The 17347-nt window shown below is 50.0% G+C and overlaps 1 protein-coding gene across 7 annotated transcripts in view; it reads right to left on the reverse strand.

Moving 5' to 3' along the window:
• The window catches only part of ZBTB7C (zinc finger and BTB domain containing 7C), a 380670-nt gene that overhangs the window by 142990 nt on the left and 220333 nt on the right, over window positions 1-17347 (reverse strand). For 6 of the 7 annotated variants that reach the window (XM_055080252.1, XM_007112166.4, XM_028479911.2 and 3 more), the window contains one exon: window positions 7442-7503. The gene's annotated coding sequence lies outside the window, so the exon portion shown is untranslated. Of the gene's footprint in view, window positions 1-7416; window positions 7504-17347 lie in introns of those variants that run through there. The other variant, XM_055080255.1, reaches the window with a different exon arrangement.

Below are 17347 nucleotides of genomic sequence, written 5' to 3' on the forward strand. Positions count from 1 at the left end.
AGCCCTTTCTGGTGAGGGATCAGATGGCATTTCAGTGTGCATTCAGCATGGCCCCAGCTTTCCTCTCCCAGAGGAACCCGCTGTGACAGTATAGTTCCGCTGAAAAGAATGGTGGTCCCTGGAGAATAGGCTGAGGACTTTCCTGGAGGCCCCGAAATGGGCCCTAAGACCAGGTCTGCCCTGACAAGGATGCTGGGCCTCCTCCTTTGCCCGCGGCCTGTCACGTGGGCAGAGGAGCTGTGCTGCTGTCCCCAGTTGCCCCTCCAGGCTCACTCTGCACCTCTCACTTGGCTCTGGCCCCGGAGGCTGACCCCACAGACCAGAGCAATGGCCCCTTGCCCTCTGCCCTCCTTCCTGTTGGCTCAGCCAATGCAGGCCCCGGAGGAGCCTGCAGGGAGGGAGAGAGGGAGGTTGGGTGTTAACGCCTTGTCTCTCTGCCTTCCGGGGCACCTCAGGTCACAGCCCAGGCAAGGCGGTCCCCACCACAGCAGCCTCCCTCCCCTTTTGCCCCTTCAGCCCCAGAGGTGTGACACTCCCGCTCCCCTGTGTCGATAGCCCTGGGGCCCTGCACTGGGTCCTGTGGGTTCCCTACGTCCTGTGCTGGCCTTTGGACTCCACTCTCTTCAAATTGCTCACTTTGAGTCTGCCACCTGCTTCCGGCCAGTCCCTGCCTCGTGCAGACACCTGTGGAGGGAGGCCAGGCCCGCTCCCATAGACATGTCAGGTGTGTGTCTGCCCTTGAGGCCCCGTTACCACACTCAGTGCGGGGACCCACCACGAAGCCATTCACGTCGCAGAACAAAAGCAAGGGCTCGGGGCTTCCCTGGTGGCGCGGTGGTTGAGAGTCCGCCTGCCGATGCAGGGGACACGGGTTCGTGCCCCGGTCTGGGAAGATCCCACATGCCGCGGAGCGGCTGGGCCCGTGAGCCATGGCCGCTGAGCCTGCGCGTCCGGAGCCTGTGCTCCGCAACGGGAGAGGCCACAACAGCGAGAGACCCGCGTACCGCAAAAAAAAAAAAAAAAAAAAAAAAGCAAGGGCTGCCACTTCAGGCTTCTTCTGAGGCTCACGGCTTCCCGTCCCAACTCTATTTCATTTTTTCATAAGTTACCGCTAACTGAGAAGCATTATAAGAAGGGAATTAAAAGACAGAAAAGTTGGTGGAGGAATGCCTTTGTTGTTTGTTTGTTTGGTTAAACCTTTTGTTATTAACTCTTTAGGAACATGATTCAAGTAGAGAAACGTGTGGCAGAAGCCGTCCTTCAAAATTAGTTCCGAGAGACACGCAGGCTCTTTATCATTCGTTCTATTAAAATCCAAATGTTAGCTAACGCCTCTTGCGCCGTCAGAGCGGGCCTGGCGACTCCTCTGATGCATTGTCCTGCCTGAAAGTGAAGAAGGCCTTTCATGCCGAGGCCTCTGTCAAGTCCCTCTGGTCTCCTTTGTGACAAACCCTGATGTGCTGTGTCGGAGACACTTGCGGGCCCAGGACAAAGGCCCAGGGCCGGGTGCGCAAGGCTGCCCCTTCCTCGGCCCTACACAGCACTAGAGCCCCCCCATCCCCTTGGAGCCCGGAGTGGCCTCGAGCAGAGCGGGAAGGCCCCTCCTGGTCCCAATAGCGTGGTTTCCCATATCCAGGGCCAGAACTGATTTTGAAGGGGGTGAGGGGAGTGATGACTCTGGGGCCCTGAGGCTTAGCAATCGAACTGCTCTGCATGTTTCCTTGGTTTCCCCACTGCAGCCTTCATCTCTGGAAGGAGTACCACAATGCAAATGAATTCCTTTAATCTTCCAGGAACAAACAAATCTGGATGTCGGCACTCTGAGCTCTAGAGTCACTGAGAGGTAACATGGTGGTGTTTATAATCGGGCCCGGAGGAATACAGTGAGGTTCTTAGTTCAGTGGAGTCTCATCGTCCTTAAGGACTGTGGGTGGGCTCAGAGCCCCCAGCTGATAAGAGCTGGCTAAGCAGGGTCTGTGCCTGGTGGCCTGGGTTGCAAAGTAGACGAATACAGGTCCCTCAGGGGTCCTCCTAGCTGGCTGGAAGTGAGGGAGACTGCACAGGCCCAGTGGGGGGTGCTGCAAAGTGTCAGAGAAGGCAGAGATTCCTGTAGACTCAGTGAACCAAGGAGGGCTTCCTGGAGGAGCTGGGCTTTGACAGATGGTTAAGCAGTAGAAAGGAGGGAGGAGAGGGAAGGGCAAGGAGAACTGTGAGTGAAAAGCTCAGAGGTGGGGGTGGGAGTGAGATGGGGTGGGAGATGGTCAGAGGTAAGGCTGGAAGGACCTTGACTGCAAGCAAAAGTATGAATTCTTTCTTTCTTCCTTTTGTTTCCTTGAGCAATCCGAAATTCACTATTAATCTCCCAAGACCTATCTTGTTGATAAATGTTGATTTCCCCTGCACACCTGTTCATATTTCTGATGGAAATGTATTATAAAATCACTCCATTCGGCTGGTGATTACCATGGTAATCAGGAACGCTCACCGGCAGGCCAGCACTCCTCTGAAAACAAGATTCTGAAGATACAGGCTTTCATTTCACTTACGAGGTGCTTGGGGAGACAGGGAGTGAAGCAGGAGTGGGGCAGGATGTAGGGGGATGATTTCCTTCTCTGCGGAAGTCTTGGCAGACAGCATGGCCCCCAGGGCCTGGGAGGGCTCTCCAGGAAGATGGGGGAAAGGACCAGACAGAGGCCAAGTCGCTGGGGGCAAGTCCTGCATACCTTGGTTCTCTACAGTGTGCGTGCAGCTGGGGACAGCTTTGCAGTATCCCAAGCCAAGAAAGGATCTGAGCTACCAGGTGCCCAAGATCAGGAACCTTGGCTAGAATTTCATTCAATGTCCCACCTCTGCCACAGGAACGACCTTTAGGTCTCCTGGAACATTACAAAGATACCATCATCATCACTATTATTACAGTTATTTCTCCCTATCACAGGACTATAGCTTAAGGCTTGGTAAAAAGCCCCAGATGTTTGAACTGTATTATTTAGTCCTGATGTAGTCTATTTAAAATTTTCAAGACCTCCAACCAGACTGCTCAGCTTTAAATCCCAGCTCCACCACTGACTGGCTGTGTGATCCTGGGCAAGTTACTGAAACTCTTTGCTCCTTCTCACCTGTAAAAGGCAGATAATACAAGTTTCTAATGCATAAGATTGTTGTGAGGGTTGAGTTAATACATGTAGCGTCGTTATAATATGCCTGTCTTAGAGTAAGCACTCAAAAATGCCTGGGATATAGCAGAGCCTCCCCTCTCAGTGGACGGGGAACAGGGAAGACTGAGAGTGCAGCTAGTATCCTGGACTTTGCACAAACATCGCCTCACCTCCTTCTCCTGACACGTCCGTGTAACCCTCTCTGAACAGTAGGCAGGCTGGAACCCCAAAGCCCCATCTGCGTGGTGACAGTGGTGGATCTGGGCTGGAACCCAGAACCCCTGCCTCCTTGCCCACAGCTCTTTCATTTTCCTTCCCAAAGATGTTGCTTTTCTGGCCTCTGGCTGTTCACCCCAAACTAGGACCCAGTCTCCCCCTTACTCTGACTGCAGTCCTGGGAAGCTAAGGCCTAGTGAACATAGGATGCTAGAACAGTCACATACTAAAAGTCTACATCCTAAAACATCTACAGCTTTCAGTCACTCCTGTAATTGCCCATACATGTTAGATGTTGACTAATGAAAAACTACCACCATAATCATACCAGTAGTTGCATATATTGCTCTCACTGTCCTAGGCTCTACACTACCTTCCCCGTTTAATATAATAATATGTGTCATCAATGGAATTATTTTACATTGCGCCAGACGTCATATAAGACAAATCAGCCCAGGAGATGCGGGCTCTGCCTTATAGAACTCGCCCCAGCAGCAGCTCACAGGCCATTATTCTGGGCCCTGCAAACTCTGTGCTGTGATAAGGAAACTCCACCAATTTGATCCTTTATCTGGCTGCAGGTTGAGGAAAGATATTATTTCAATCAAGATAATGATTCTATTTCTTGGACGGAAATGAGGTTTTTTTTTATTGCCTCGTGGGTGTGCCACCAAGATCTGTCTTGGGGCTTGAACAGGTCACGCACAAGTTAGAGGGTTTTCTTGTGACCCGAGAGAGAGTGTAAACACCAATGGAGAGCGGAAAAGAGGAAAACATACACGCCAGGCCTATGAGATGACAAAATAAGTTCTACTTGGACATTTATAGGCATTAGACAAACCTGTGGAACCAAAATTCGGAAGATAAGTGTGCAGTGTGAGCCCGATAGCCTGCATTTCAAGCGAGGTAAATGGCCTATAAAGGTAATAATGATAACGAAGCCACAAAAACCAGACGCAGCTATGACAGCAACTTAAAAGTTTTCTAAACCTGCCCGTCACGTAGGGTAGACTTCCTTCGTCACTTTGCTGACAGACTGCTCTTTCAACACCTCCTAGGACAGTGAGCTCACCAACAAAGGAGCCCACGCCATCGCTGACCAGCTCCTATGTTGAGAAAGTATCTCCAAATTACACAGTGAAGTCATTTCATGAAAGGAAACCACAGTGAGAATTCACAAGGTGCTGACACTGCAGTAGGTCTAAACACACTTTGGAAACAATACACATTTCAGTGAGCTATCAAACGATACGCAAATGACATCAGACGATAAATGCAGTGAAACGGCAATGATTTGAATTAGTGAATTTCGTGAAATTTTAAATTATTTAAAATTTTTGGAAATTTCAAGGACTGTAGCACAGCATCTCAAGCTCTTTTATAGGTGATTTGCTTTAATGAGAAAATAATAATAATTTGCAATTCTTATATCAATTGTTTATATAGTAACTCTAAGGAGTTTGGAAATGTTTATAAAGGTTTTATGCCTTTTGAACATTCCACTGAGAGCTGACTTGGTGAACTCCTCTCTCTACAAATAAAAGGTACATTTCAGCTCAACCCGTTCTGGAATAGACCCAGTCTTACTGATTGATTCTTGAGGACCAAGTAGGTGGTGTCTTACTGTACTGCAATCAGACTCACCAAAACTTTGAAATCTAAACCACACCATTGTCAATATGTGTAGACTATCATCGACAAGTAACCCCAAATCTGGGTAGTATTGGTTGTCACCAGGGGAGGAGCTGGACTGCTTGCGGACAGAGGTGGGAAGGAGATTTTTCACAGTATACTTTTTGGTACTTTTGCATGTAGGGCCATGGACCTGTATTACCTATTAAGAATAAAATTATGCTTTTAAAAAGCACATAGTTATTTCAGTGAAGACAGGCTTTGACGCCATTGATTTCTATTTTAATGCCTATACTCTGAAAATGCAATGAAAATTACTGCCAGGTTAGGTGAAAACTACATTTGGCTGTCTTCACAGCAGTGATGCTCATGGCAGGGTAGTGAATGTGGCCAGTGCCCCACTCAGACCCTTTTTCCTGCTGGGCACCCAGCCAAGGAGAGACTTGCCTTGACACATCTTTGCTCAGCTCCTCCTTCCTGACCCTGCTTCCCTCTCCCTTACAAGCTTTCCCTAATGCTCTCTTTTGCTACATCATGTGCACCTGAATCCTTGTCTCAGGCTCCACTTCTAGGGAACCCAACCTAAGTCAGTCACCGATGGCTCCAAATGCAGCCCTCCTGCATCTTTCCAGAGGATTGTCCCTGGTGATAGAAGCACACGTGAGCCTTTGTCTTTGAGGGCAGAACCATAACCATTTTCCTGCCCAGTCAAAACCACCGGTCTGATATCATATATCCCATGAAAGGCTGCACAGCAAAACGGTGACCATCCACAACAGAGTTCCCACAGCCAGACCCAGTGGGACCGCACAGCACTCTCCTTCCCCAGGACAAATGAGCAGGAGGCAGGGGCAGACCCAGAAGGCCTGCTCCATAATCAGACATCCAGTGACGTGCAGTGGAAAGTCAGCGTGAACATCAGCTCTACCAGCTGAGCAAACTCGAACAAAATATTTAACTACTCCGAGCTTCAGTTTCCTCATCTGCAAAATGGCACTACCTGACGGAGGCTTTGTGAGGCTCAGATGAGGCAATACCGTCAAGTGTGCTGCAAATTGGCAAGGCTACATAAATACTGGATGTTGTTCTTGACATTTAGAACAAGCAAGCTTCTCCTGCTTGCTTGGAACTGATAATTAATTAACCTTTGTTAAATAAATAAACCCCAGCTGCTCCTCATCCTGGGCATAGTACCTAGAGCTCCCTGTGTGAAAAGCAGCTCCAGGGAAAAGCAAGTGGACATGGGGAGCACTATCCTGGTGACTGTCCACCTGGAGCTTAGGGTATGTCCCCATCACTGATCTCAAGATCCTTAGTTGCAGCTGTCTGGAGAAGGCTGTATCTCTCCCTGTCTCTCTCTCTCTCTTTCTCTCACTGAGATACAAGGAGTATGCCAATGTGAATTTCCTGTAATCTATCCAGTGTATATATTAATCTCAAATGCAACCTCAAACTTGTTAAAAAATCCATATGGCCATTTTCACATAATGAGTCATAAACTGGCAGAAACTTAATTTTACTTCCATAGATGAGGGACACTTTACTCCATCGTGATTCTTTGTGGAATGCATGAAGCCATTTCAAGCCCTGTACCATCTGGCCCTGCCCAGTGTCACCAGTGTTTCCTCCCCTCCCTCATTAGACCCATGTCTATGACATCCTCCATGTGAGCCATCGGGTGTTCCCATCCTGGCACCTGTGCCTTGTTCTTTTCCCCCTGGAACAGCCTCCCTCCTCCATCAGCCCAGCTCATGTCTCTCTTTCCCCAGGAAGCCTTCCCTAACCACTCTCATCACCAGCATCTCTGCCTGTGCAATAAGGGCCAGAGCAGGACGTGTGCCCTCCCATAAAGTTCTTTCATGGTATCATGTGCAGATGTCTTCTCTTCCCACACTGGACTGACAGCTCCTCCAAAACAGAGCCTGAACCTGCTGCTTCTTTTGTAGCGCCAGGTGCCTGGTGAATTAATAATATTCTCAGATTGAGTAATGGATTGGGTCATATGATTGCTCTTAGTTTAACACACTGTTAAATGGCCTATATGAGAATTTACTGTTCTAAATAAGGTCACCCTAGCAGCAAACCTGGAATTGTACAAACTGCCTGTGGCCCCAGGGTTAAAAAAAAAGGTGCATATCATCCTCATACCAGAGGAGTCCTGCTTTCCTCGCACACCAATCAACCACAAGGGAGCGACTCTCTTTCGTGAGCCAGTGGGTGCACCCTCCACTCAGAGGGCAGGGCCGGGGTTCAAACCATGCTCCTTCACAGCCTTACATCCCTGGGTCCAGCCCCACCCAGCCAGAGGCACCTTCCAGAAGAACCGAAAGCCCGACTCCATCAAGGTCATGCTCGCTGCCCCAAACAGGGAAACCCACCCACTTCCCAGGAACATTGTCAAACCACAGACCTAAGAAAGCAAAATTCAGACTCACAAGCAACGACGCCTTCTTCTTAAATTTCAGGCCAGCAGTTTTTCTGCAAACCTGCTCATTTCCTGCAAAGAGAAGAAAGGGATGGAGAAACATATTAGCATCTGCTCTGGGTATCCTTCAGCTGTTTCGTGGCCGACCTCTGGCTTCGGCACCTTCTCTGCATTCTCACTCCCAGCAGCACTCTCCCCTCCCAAGAACAACGTGTGCTAGTTGGGGGGGGCGTCCCTGCCAAGATTCCCCCTCCTCCGGCCACGGGTTCAGCCCACGTCGCCTCCCTCCCCTTCCCCGGCGCCATGCCAGTCTCAGATTGACCACTGCCTCCAATTCCCTGAAGGCGCTGGGCTTCTTCCCACTCCGGAGTGAGGCCTCCTCTTCTGTAGCATGGGGTTGCCTAGCAACCCCGCGCGCCAGCTCAGAAGGCCCTCCTAAATTGGACCTCACAGCACAGGGCATCTCCTTGTACAGCTGCCTGAATCTTAACAATCTGGTTCTGAATAATAACACAATGGTAATTGCATGCATGGGCCCCAAACTACATTTAAATAATGTTCAAGAGCTGACACAAACCAACAAAGGCCAGAAAATGCATTTCGGAGGTTGACTGTAAGGCCAGGCAGGACATTCAGTGCGGGAGGGAGTTGACACCAAAGACTTGAGTTAATGACAATGCCAACCTGAACTGTGAGTTCTCCTGCCTTTCTGCCTGAGCATGCCATCACTTTAATGTGTTTTAGGTGAGTTTGGGATGTGTAGAGCCAATTAACGCCCAGAGGTAGTGATGCTTCAAGACAGGATGCCCTTTAGTTCTTCAGCAGCGTATGGAGATTTTTGGAGGGGATGGGGGTGGTGAGGATACAGGACGAGAAGGGAGAACTGTGCTTGAGTGATTTCCCTTGGCTTTTACAATCGTGGCTAAACACATTTTAGAAGGTAAGAGAAAGAACCTACCAAGCAAGAGTGCAAAGCACTTGCTACCTCAGCGAGAGACAAATTCAACATGACTGATGTGTTTTAGGATAAGAAGTGAAGGCAAAGAGGCCTTGACACTGGCTAGCACGCAGACTGAAGCAGCTTAGTGTGGCGTGGGGAAAGGCCACGTGCACACAGAGTCCAGCCTTCAATCTGTGTCCCTGGCAGAGGGTAATGAAGAGCTCTGCTCAAGGCAGGAGAGTCTTCACACGTGGGGAGTAGCAAGCTGGCAATCTGCTCCTCATGGAGTGATAGCAGCGAGAGCCAGTTGATCACCCCTGATAATTGGAAAGGCTGAAGCACTTTTTTTTTAAAGCTCAAAATCGTCCTGCAAGGGACTTAAACAGATATTCACACACCCATGTTCATAGCAGCGTTACTCACAGTAGGCAGGAGATGGGAGCAACCCAAGTGTCCACGGGATGAATGGGTAAACAAAATGTGGTCTATGCATGTGATGGAATGTTCTTCAGCCTTAAAAAGGAAGGAGATTCTGACACATCCTACAACATGGACGAACTTGAGGACATTATGCTAAGTGAAATAAGCCAGACAGAAAAGGACAAATGCTGTATGATTCCACTTATATGGATATCTAGGGTAGTTAGATTCATAGAGACAGAAAGTAGAATAGAGAGGTTACTGGGAGCTGGGGAGAGAGGGTGGGAATGGGGAGTTCATGTTTAATTTTGGGAAGATGAAAAAGTTCTGGCAATGGTTGTGCAACAACGTGAATATACTTAATGCCACTAACCTGTACACTTAAAAATGGTTAACATGGTAAATGTTATGTTATGTATACTTTACCACAATTTAAAAAAAAATCCTCCTGCAGTAACAGCACAACATACACAGCGTTTCTCTACAAGACTTCTGTCCACTTCATCTTGGAAGTCAAAATAGCCTGTGTTGTTCACAAGCTCGGACAGGGAGACTGTCACCAGGACTCAAGGGCAAACTAGGCACTGTGACTCTGGGCCAGGGAACCCATGGCTTGTGAACATGGTGTTCGTGCAACGTAGTCACAGATGGAGGTGTCTGAGCATAAGGAACGGGATCTTCTTGTGACCACTTCCTGGAGTCCAAATACCATCACCCCCCAGAGTGGGGCCTCCTTCTACCCAGGAGAACCAACCCCCATGCCCCGTGCCTGCTTCCTCCCTGAGGCACGTGGGCTCGTTCTTATCCTTGCTCCCTGACTAGAAAGCCCTTTCCTGTGGCCTCCACCTGACCTAATCCTACTCTTTCTAGTGGATCTACATCAAATTCCACCTCCTCCAACAAGCCTTCCAGAACCTCCCACCTCTGCTTTCTCCGAACGTCGCACAGCAGCAATCAAGCACTTGCTTGGGAACTATTCTATACTCATGGCAGGAAGGTTTGTCTCTCCCCCCAAATCTCTGAAAGGAGCCTTGGACAGAGATTGTCACTAACATTTTTTGTCTGCCACGGGCTCTGAGCACACCGTGGGCTGTTCCCTGGAGGCTCTGGGAAGGACAACAGGCCTTGCCTCCTTTGTCAGGAAATCCGGCCACACATCCCCTGCCTAGGCTACATAGCATGTCTGCTGGCTGCAGAGCCCTCGAGCTAAATATTCCAGGCGGGCGTGCAAGTCCCTCCAGCCGTTTAGAGGTGTAACTCAAGGCGTGCAATAAACAATTGAGTATTTACAGATTTTATTAATTTGGAAAGGTCATTAGAGCCAACAGCTTCCCCGAGTTGAGAGTGAATGAAGAACATGGATAATTTTTTTCAGTGTCCTGATTTTTTTCTTGGAACGTGCTCTAAGCCTCAAAAAATAATGTTATAAGGAAAAAAAAGGGGGAAAAGAATCCAGGCTTGCGAGACAAGGGGAGTCGACAGGAGCTCTGGACAAGCCTCTTTCCCTCTCTGAGCCTTAATCTTCTCATCTGCAAGTGGAGGGAGTGATTGCTAAGGTCACTTTCAACTTAAAAAGTAAGTAAATAAAATTATGATTCTAGGTGAGAATGTGAAGTTAGCAAATTTACAAGCTAATAGTTACCCACCCCACACCCCATCCATCCTCCCAGGTGTTGGGTACCACTTCACCTCTGAAGAGATAAGTTTCCAGTTCATGGCCCCTCAGCCAGGAAAAGGTCCTTCACGATTTCAGGTGCCTTCCCAGACCCTGACCTGGGGGATCTCAAACCCAACAATCTGGCTGCCTTGCTCTCATTAAGGAACACTCCAGACTAATGACTTGTTTTCTTGAATCTCCAGGAATGGCTGGAAACAGGCCAAAGGGCATCACCCAGACTCCGTCTCCCCAGCCCTTGGCTCCAGGACCAGCCGGTGCTATCTGTCAAGGGCCAGGCCTCTGCAGGACACATGCTCGTGGTTCTCCCCAAGGAGAGAAGGAAGCAGCGGTCAAGGAGCAGAGGGGTCTGGCTGCGGCCTGATGTCAGAGGGAGAAACAGTTGGCCCTCGACCAGGCTGTGCAATCCGACATCCTTCCCTTTCTCTATCCTCATCCCCTCTTCTCTCCTCCCCGAGTGTACAGACACAGAGAATGTGGGAGGCCCACATCTGTCTGCAAATGTGTGGCCACAAACACCTATGCCCTTTGCTCTGATTGCTCTTAGTTTTCGGTAGCAATAGGAAGACTAACTGTGCATCGGAACTGTATGACTAACAGCCTAACACTCATATTAACTAACATTAGCATTAATATTAGTTAATATTAGCTAACATTTGCGTGACGCTTTATAATTAAAAAAAAATATTTTCCCACATACCTGTCAGGCAGGTGGGATAGATTTATCCCATTTAGTGAGCATCTGCAGTATCCCAGGGTCTTTGCTACCTGCTGGGGACGCACACATGAAAAGACGTGGCTCCTGCCTGCAAACTCCCTCGAGGACGGTTTATAGTCAGGAAGATGGAGGCACAGAGAAGCTGAGTGACCTCTCAGAAGCATCCAACTTTCAAGCATCCCTGCTCAAACCAAGTCCTCGGACTCAGAACCTTTTCCAGCTGTTCCTGTGAGGTCTGTGAGTTTCGTATATAATTTAGCCTGTATGACGTCAACCAGAAGGGACCAGCCAGAGAGTAGCATGTTTTGGGGACTGTGAAAGTCTAAGCCCAGAATGAAACAGTGCCTGTGGGTTAGGCCATGTTTGGCCCTGGAAACGCCAGAGGGGCAGGTCCTGGGCTGGGTGCAGGTCAGAGCTTGCTGCACATGTGACCTTGGCCCCTTGTGGTCTTCTGCTCATCGATAAAGACCCCTCTTCTCATCAGCCACCTTTGTAGAGATGCTGCCTTGAGAACTGATGCAAATTCATGAAATCTTTTTCTTTCTTTCTTTTTTCAATCTGCACTAACCTCTCTCTTCTAGGAACTGCCATAGCAGCTACAATCAACATGTTATACAAAATTGGTATTGTTCTTTTCAGGGTCTCTAATGGCTTTTTGAAAAAAATTAAATGCCCATGCTGGAGGAACACGATAAATCCCTCACTTTACAGCCAGGCCACCCAAGTCCAGCGAGGACTCGCCCCAAGTCATACCAAAGACAAGCAGAACCGGAACGTGGGTCCCAGACTCCCAGCCCGGGGCCTGAACACACCCACCCTACAGTGGTGGGAGGGGAAGTTCAGACTGTGTCCTGCTTACCTTGGCCCCCACAGAAGCCGTCAGCAAGCACGAGTGGCTAGGAGGGAGGCTGTCTGATGCTGGATGGTGGCAGGCAGATTACAGCCTCCCCCCACCGCACACCCACCCCTGCGCCCCCAAGCATGATACTGAAGGGACCGGCTCTGCCTCAGAGGGAGGGGCAGAGGCCATGAGAGGTGCCCTCAGGGGACAGTGAGGTCATGGTCTCTGCTGCAGGGTCTTGCAGCTCCCAGGAGGCCATAATGCCTTGTGGTTTAGATCCAGACTGGCCCTGCCATTGACCAACCGTGTGACCTTGGACAAATGACTTAACCTCTCTCTGCTTCAGATTTTCACCAGCAAAACGCTCAGAATAACGGCACTGACCTCCTACCTCCCAGGGTTGAAGCAGGGATGAAATGAGAACATGGAGGGAGACACCTGGCACAGGGCCCAGCATCTGTATGTTCTCAGGTGAGGGCGGAGAGACCAGTCTCCCTGGGAGGTCAGCTCCATGGGGGGAATGCTGACAGCTGTGCTCACTGCTAAGTCCCCTGCGCCTAGTGCTCGCGAGAGCGGCACAGGAATGAGAGTTGACTGCGCTCCCGTGGAAAGTGAGGCCCAGCACCTGGTGAGGAGAGGCCTGCAGTGATGAGCCGTTACTGAGGGTGGGTCAGCTGAGGGTCTGTGGTGACAGGGAGGCAGTGGCTTCTCTTCCCAGGATCCTTCAGAGGCTGCGTCGCGTAGGTTGCGGTTTGCTTTTTCCGCTGATATTAAAATCAACCAACCTGAGGTCGCAAAATGGCACAGACACTTTGGAAGACAGTTTGTCTAGTGTTTGTCTAGTCTTTATGGGACTAGACATGCTCTTACCATAGGGTCCAGCAAGCGCACGTAGGTATTTACCCAAGGGAGTTGAAAACTATGTCTGCACAAAAACCTGCACACAGATGTTGATGGCAATTTTATTCATAATTGCCAAGAATGGGAGCCACCAAGATGTCCTTCAGTAGGTGAATGGACAAATAAACAAATAAATAAATATCCACACGATGGAATATTATTCAGTGCTGAAAAGAAATGAGCTATCAAGTCATGAAGACATGGAGGAATCTTACACGCATATTACTAAGTGAAAGAAGCCAATCTGGAAAGGCTACATACTGTATGATTCCAACTGTATGATCTTCTGGAAGAGGCAAAACTATGGAGATAGAAAGAAGATCAGTGGTTGCCAAGGGTCAATGGAGAGGGAGGGGTGAATAGGCAGAGCACAGAGGATTTTGAGGGCAGGGAAACTACTCTGTATGTTACTGTAATGGTAGATACATGGCTTTACACATTTGTCAAAACCCATAAAACTGTACAACACATAGAATGAACTCTAATGTAAACTATGGACTTGAGTTAATAATGATGTATCAATAGATTAACAGATGCACCCTACCATATATAAAACAGATAAACAACAAGGATTTACTGTATAGCACAGGGAACTATATTCAATATCTTGTAATAAACTATAATGAAACAGAATTGAAAAAAAGTATATAGATATATACATATGTGTATGTATAACCGAATCACTTTTCTGTATACCTGAAACTAACACAATGTTGTAAATCTACTATACTTCAATAAAAGAATAATGTATCAGTTCATCTATTATAACAAATGTACCACACTAATGCAAGATATTAATAATAGGAGAAACTCGGAGGGAGGGGAAGGAGAGGAGATATATGGGAATTCTCTGTACTTTCTGCTCAATTTCTCTATAAACCTAAAAGTGCTCTAAAAAATAGTCTATTAATTAAAAACAACAACTGCCCCCAAAACACAACACTCAGGGCCAATTAGTACCCAGGCCATCACTGAGCCCCGCTGGGCAGCCAGGTCCCATGCTGGGGACTTGGAGGAAGGTCCAGAGACCAGCATGATCCTTCTAACTTGAAGCACAACTGCATCTGACCAAAATGTTAGAGGCCGTGTGGAAAAGCCAAGTGGGGAGGCCAGCACGACCCCCAGCTGGTGAGGCAAACAGCCGTGCACCCCAGCAACCGGAACACCTCTGGCTACTGGGCAGTGACTCAGCCGTAACTCATCCTTCCCCAGCACATGGCCTGTGCCAGGCTCACCGCCACTGCCTTCCGGAGGGGGGTCAAAAAGAGACCCAGCCCATGCCCGCAAGCCAGACTCCACCCAGCCTTTTTCTGTTCCTTCCACCCCCAACACCAGATATAGCAGGTGCTCAATACACATTTATTAAATTAAATAGTGATTATTTGTATGCCTCTTTATTTACCCACTAAAGGAAAGAATCTGATTGTAAGCCTCCCTAACCCCCCAGCAAAGTATTTGCTGAACAGAATGAACAGCAGAACTGCCACGGCTTGGGGGAGACCTTGTGTTTGGTCCTGAGGTCACTTTCCCAGCCCTGGAAGCACATGTCAGAGGGCTCCCAGCCCCCAGACACACCCGTACACGATGTGCTGCTCGGCCCTGAGACCCCACCCAGCAGAATGGACATTCTACCCCACCCTGCTGGGAGGCTGAGAGACGTGTGTGTGGGGGAGGTCGGGGTGTGTGTGTGTGTGTGTGTGTGTGTGTGTGTGTGTAGTCATTGCCAAGCAGCCTGAAGAGCAGTAGGGTGGCCCTCGGCCCCGGTGCCTGACCTGGGGGCATCTTCAGGAAATCCATGAACTGAGGTCCAGGCCATCACACCTAGCCCGGCAGGGCACCAGGCCTGTGTGTGTGTGTGTGTGTGTGTGTGTGTAGTCATTGCCAAGCAGCCTGAAGAGCAGTAGGGTGGCCCTCGGCCCCGGTGCCTGACCTGGGGGCATCTTCAGGAAATCCATGAACTGAGGTCCAGGCCATCACACCTAGCCCGGCAGGGCACCAGGCCAGTTTCCAGTTTGGTCTGCTTTGATTGAGAGAGAAGGAGAGAGAGAGAGAACGAGACAGAGAGAGGAGAACAGCGTCTTCCAAGGCAACCAAATCCTCTTCATTGCTTGGGGGTGATGGCCCCTTGGAGGTCTGAATTTCTGTCACCTTGGCCTAGAATCTTAAAATAGCCTGAGAAGGAGAAAGGGCTGAGCCCAGAGCCAAAGCCCAAGCTGGGGCCTGGGCCTGGGAGTGGAGAGCAGAAGAGGAGACCGTCCAAGGAACAAAGGCCTAATCTCTCTGGTCAGGCTGCCCAGCACAGGCCCAGCTGCTCAGTCACACACATTTTATTTTCTCTGGCCTCCGGGAAGTATTCCGGGGCTGAGCAAGTCTGAGCAAGGGCTCCAGCAGATATTGGCCTGGAGGAGCTGAGGGGGAGGGTAATGGCTGCCCAGACCCCCGCCACCCCAGCTGCCCCCTGCCCGAACCGCCAGGGTAGGAAGGGGGAGGGCACCCACTGAGAGGGTCCTTCCCACTGCCGTCTGGCTGGTGAGACAGGATGGTTAATGCTCACTAGAACATGGGTGGGCACACGGGGGTGACAAAGAATATTCGGGGTTGTAATATTGAATAACAGTTCACATCTGGGGGAAGAAAGTTTTCTTTCCATAACATAAGAAAGTGTGATAATAAAGACTTCATGTCTGCAGGGCTCATGGAGAAAGCATCTCAGTGGCAGCGGCGTTCGTCCCCTGCAAGGGCAAGGGGAGGAAAGGGGTCTCCTGGGTTTAACAAGAAGGTTCTCTGTACTTGACTTCATTGGCTGATGGTGTTTGGGGAGACGGGCGCTGCCGACGTTGCCGGCTTGGCTCTGCTGCCCAGTGGGGCTGGGATTTTCAGGCTGGTGTGGGCACGTGTTGGGAGGGGAAACCAGAGGGCGCTGGGAGGGAGGCTCCCTCGTCAGCCCTCGGAGGGACTGATGTCAGGCTGGCAATGGCGGCATTCGGAGCTCCAGACGGTGAAAACAGGAGGCAGGCCTGCTCTGCCTTCAGTGACCACAGGGTTCCCCTTGGCGGCTTTTCCTGCCTGTGTGGGTCTTGCCCTTGTCCTATTCCTGGTGCCCTGAGTCCCATCACTCACACTCCTCCCTTTATCTAAACCTGCTTTCCAGAAAGTTCTAGCTCACCTGGTGTCCAGTGGGACGGGAATCATTAATACCGGGCTTTCTTTCTTTACAGATAAAGGTGTTTCCAGCCCCCTCTCAGGTGGAAGAAAAAAAACCTGGTCTCCTGGGAAAGGGATTTATTTTGCTTTTTATTTATTTTTATTTATTTATTTATTTTTGCGGTACGCGGGCCTCTCACCGCTGCGGCCCCTCCCATTGCGGAGCACAGGCACGAACCCGCGTCCCCTGCATCGGCAGGCGGACTCTCAACCACTGCGCCACCGGGGAAGCCCTGCTTTTTATTTTTAAACTCCACTGTTTACTCTGCATCCCAATGATGCGTAAGACAAATCTGCAAGTGACATACAATGACAAGTAAGACCCAGGCAGTGTGAATGGTGTAAAGGGTGTTTGGAAAGGGGACGGGCGACCCCACAGCAGAAGGGGAGCGCCTGGCCAAGGCTGCCTCCGAAGCTGTCCCCTGTGGCCCCTGCCCCTTCTCTCCCGGGGACTGTATCACTCCCCTCAATGTGGATACTACCTTTCATTGTCCAAACAAGGACACTTTTGAGAGTGAAAGGGGAATTGATGATAGTTACCTGGGGACCTCAGTCATAAAGTGGCTGCCCCAGGCCAACCAGGATGTGTCCCTCCAGCAGTATCACCCAATCATTGGCGCCTGGGAGAATCCAGTCAGAGCTCTTCCCTGGAACTTCCATCATATGACTTAGGAAAGAGCTGTCTGCCTCAATCACCCAGCTTCCCCTCCCAGAAATGATCCTGAGAGAGGCCACCAGGCATATCAGGGCCCACTGGAAGCAGTACTTGCATCCGTGTGAAGTACAGAACCCGTCCTGGCTGCCCTGCGCACCTTCAGGGCTCACCCTCTCATTTCCCCTCAGATCCACCCCCCACCCCGGCTGTCACCTCTTGTAAGAAGTTTGCCTGGGTGCTCCGCCTCCCTCTGCATTTTGTGTATCACGCATCCCAGTCCCTCACGCACATCGCCTTCTCCCCCACCAGCTCATCAGCTCTGGAGGGAGGTGCCATCGTGTGTCATTCATCTTTGGACCCACCCACACCTACTCCTCCCTGCCCCCTGCCCCCACCCCAGTGCCTTGCTTACAGGAAGTCTCTGATTTAAAGTTGTTGGAAATAACTGAGTTGAACTGAACTCCTGCAATTTTCCCTCTAGCACTGGGGACTCAGGGACAGAATCCAGCATCCTATATAGCCCTCCGGAAGTTCATTGATTCTCCCGCATCAGATTTTCAGGA

The sequence above is a fragment of the Physeter macrocephalus genome, chromosome 19, assembly GCF_002837175.3.
Source record: "Physeter macrocephalus isolate SW-GA chromosome 19, ASM283717v5, whole genome shotgun sequence".
NCBI lineage: Eukaryota > Metazoa > Chordata > Mammalia > Artiodactyla > Physeteridae > Physeter > Physeter macrocephalus.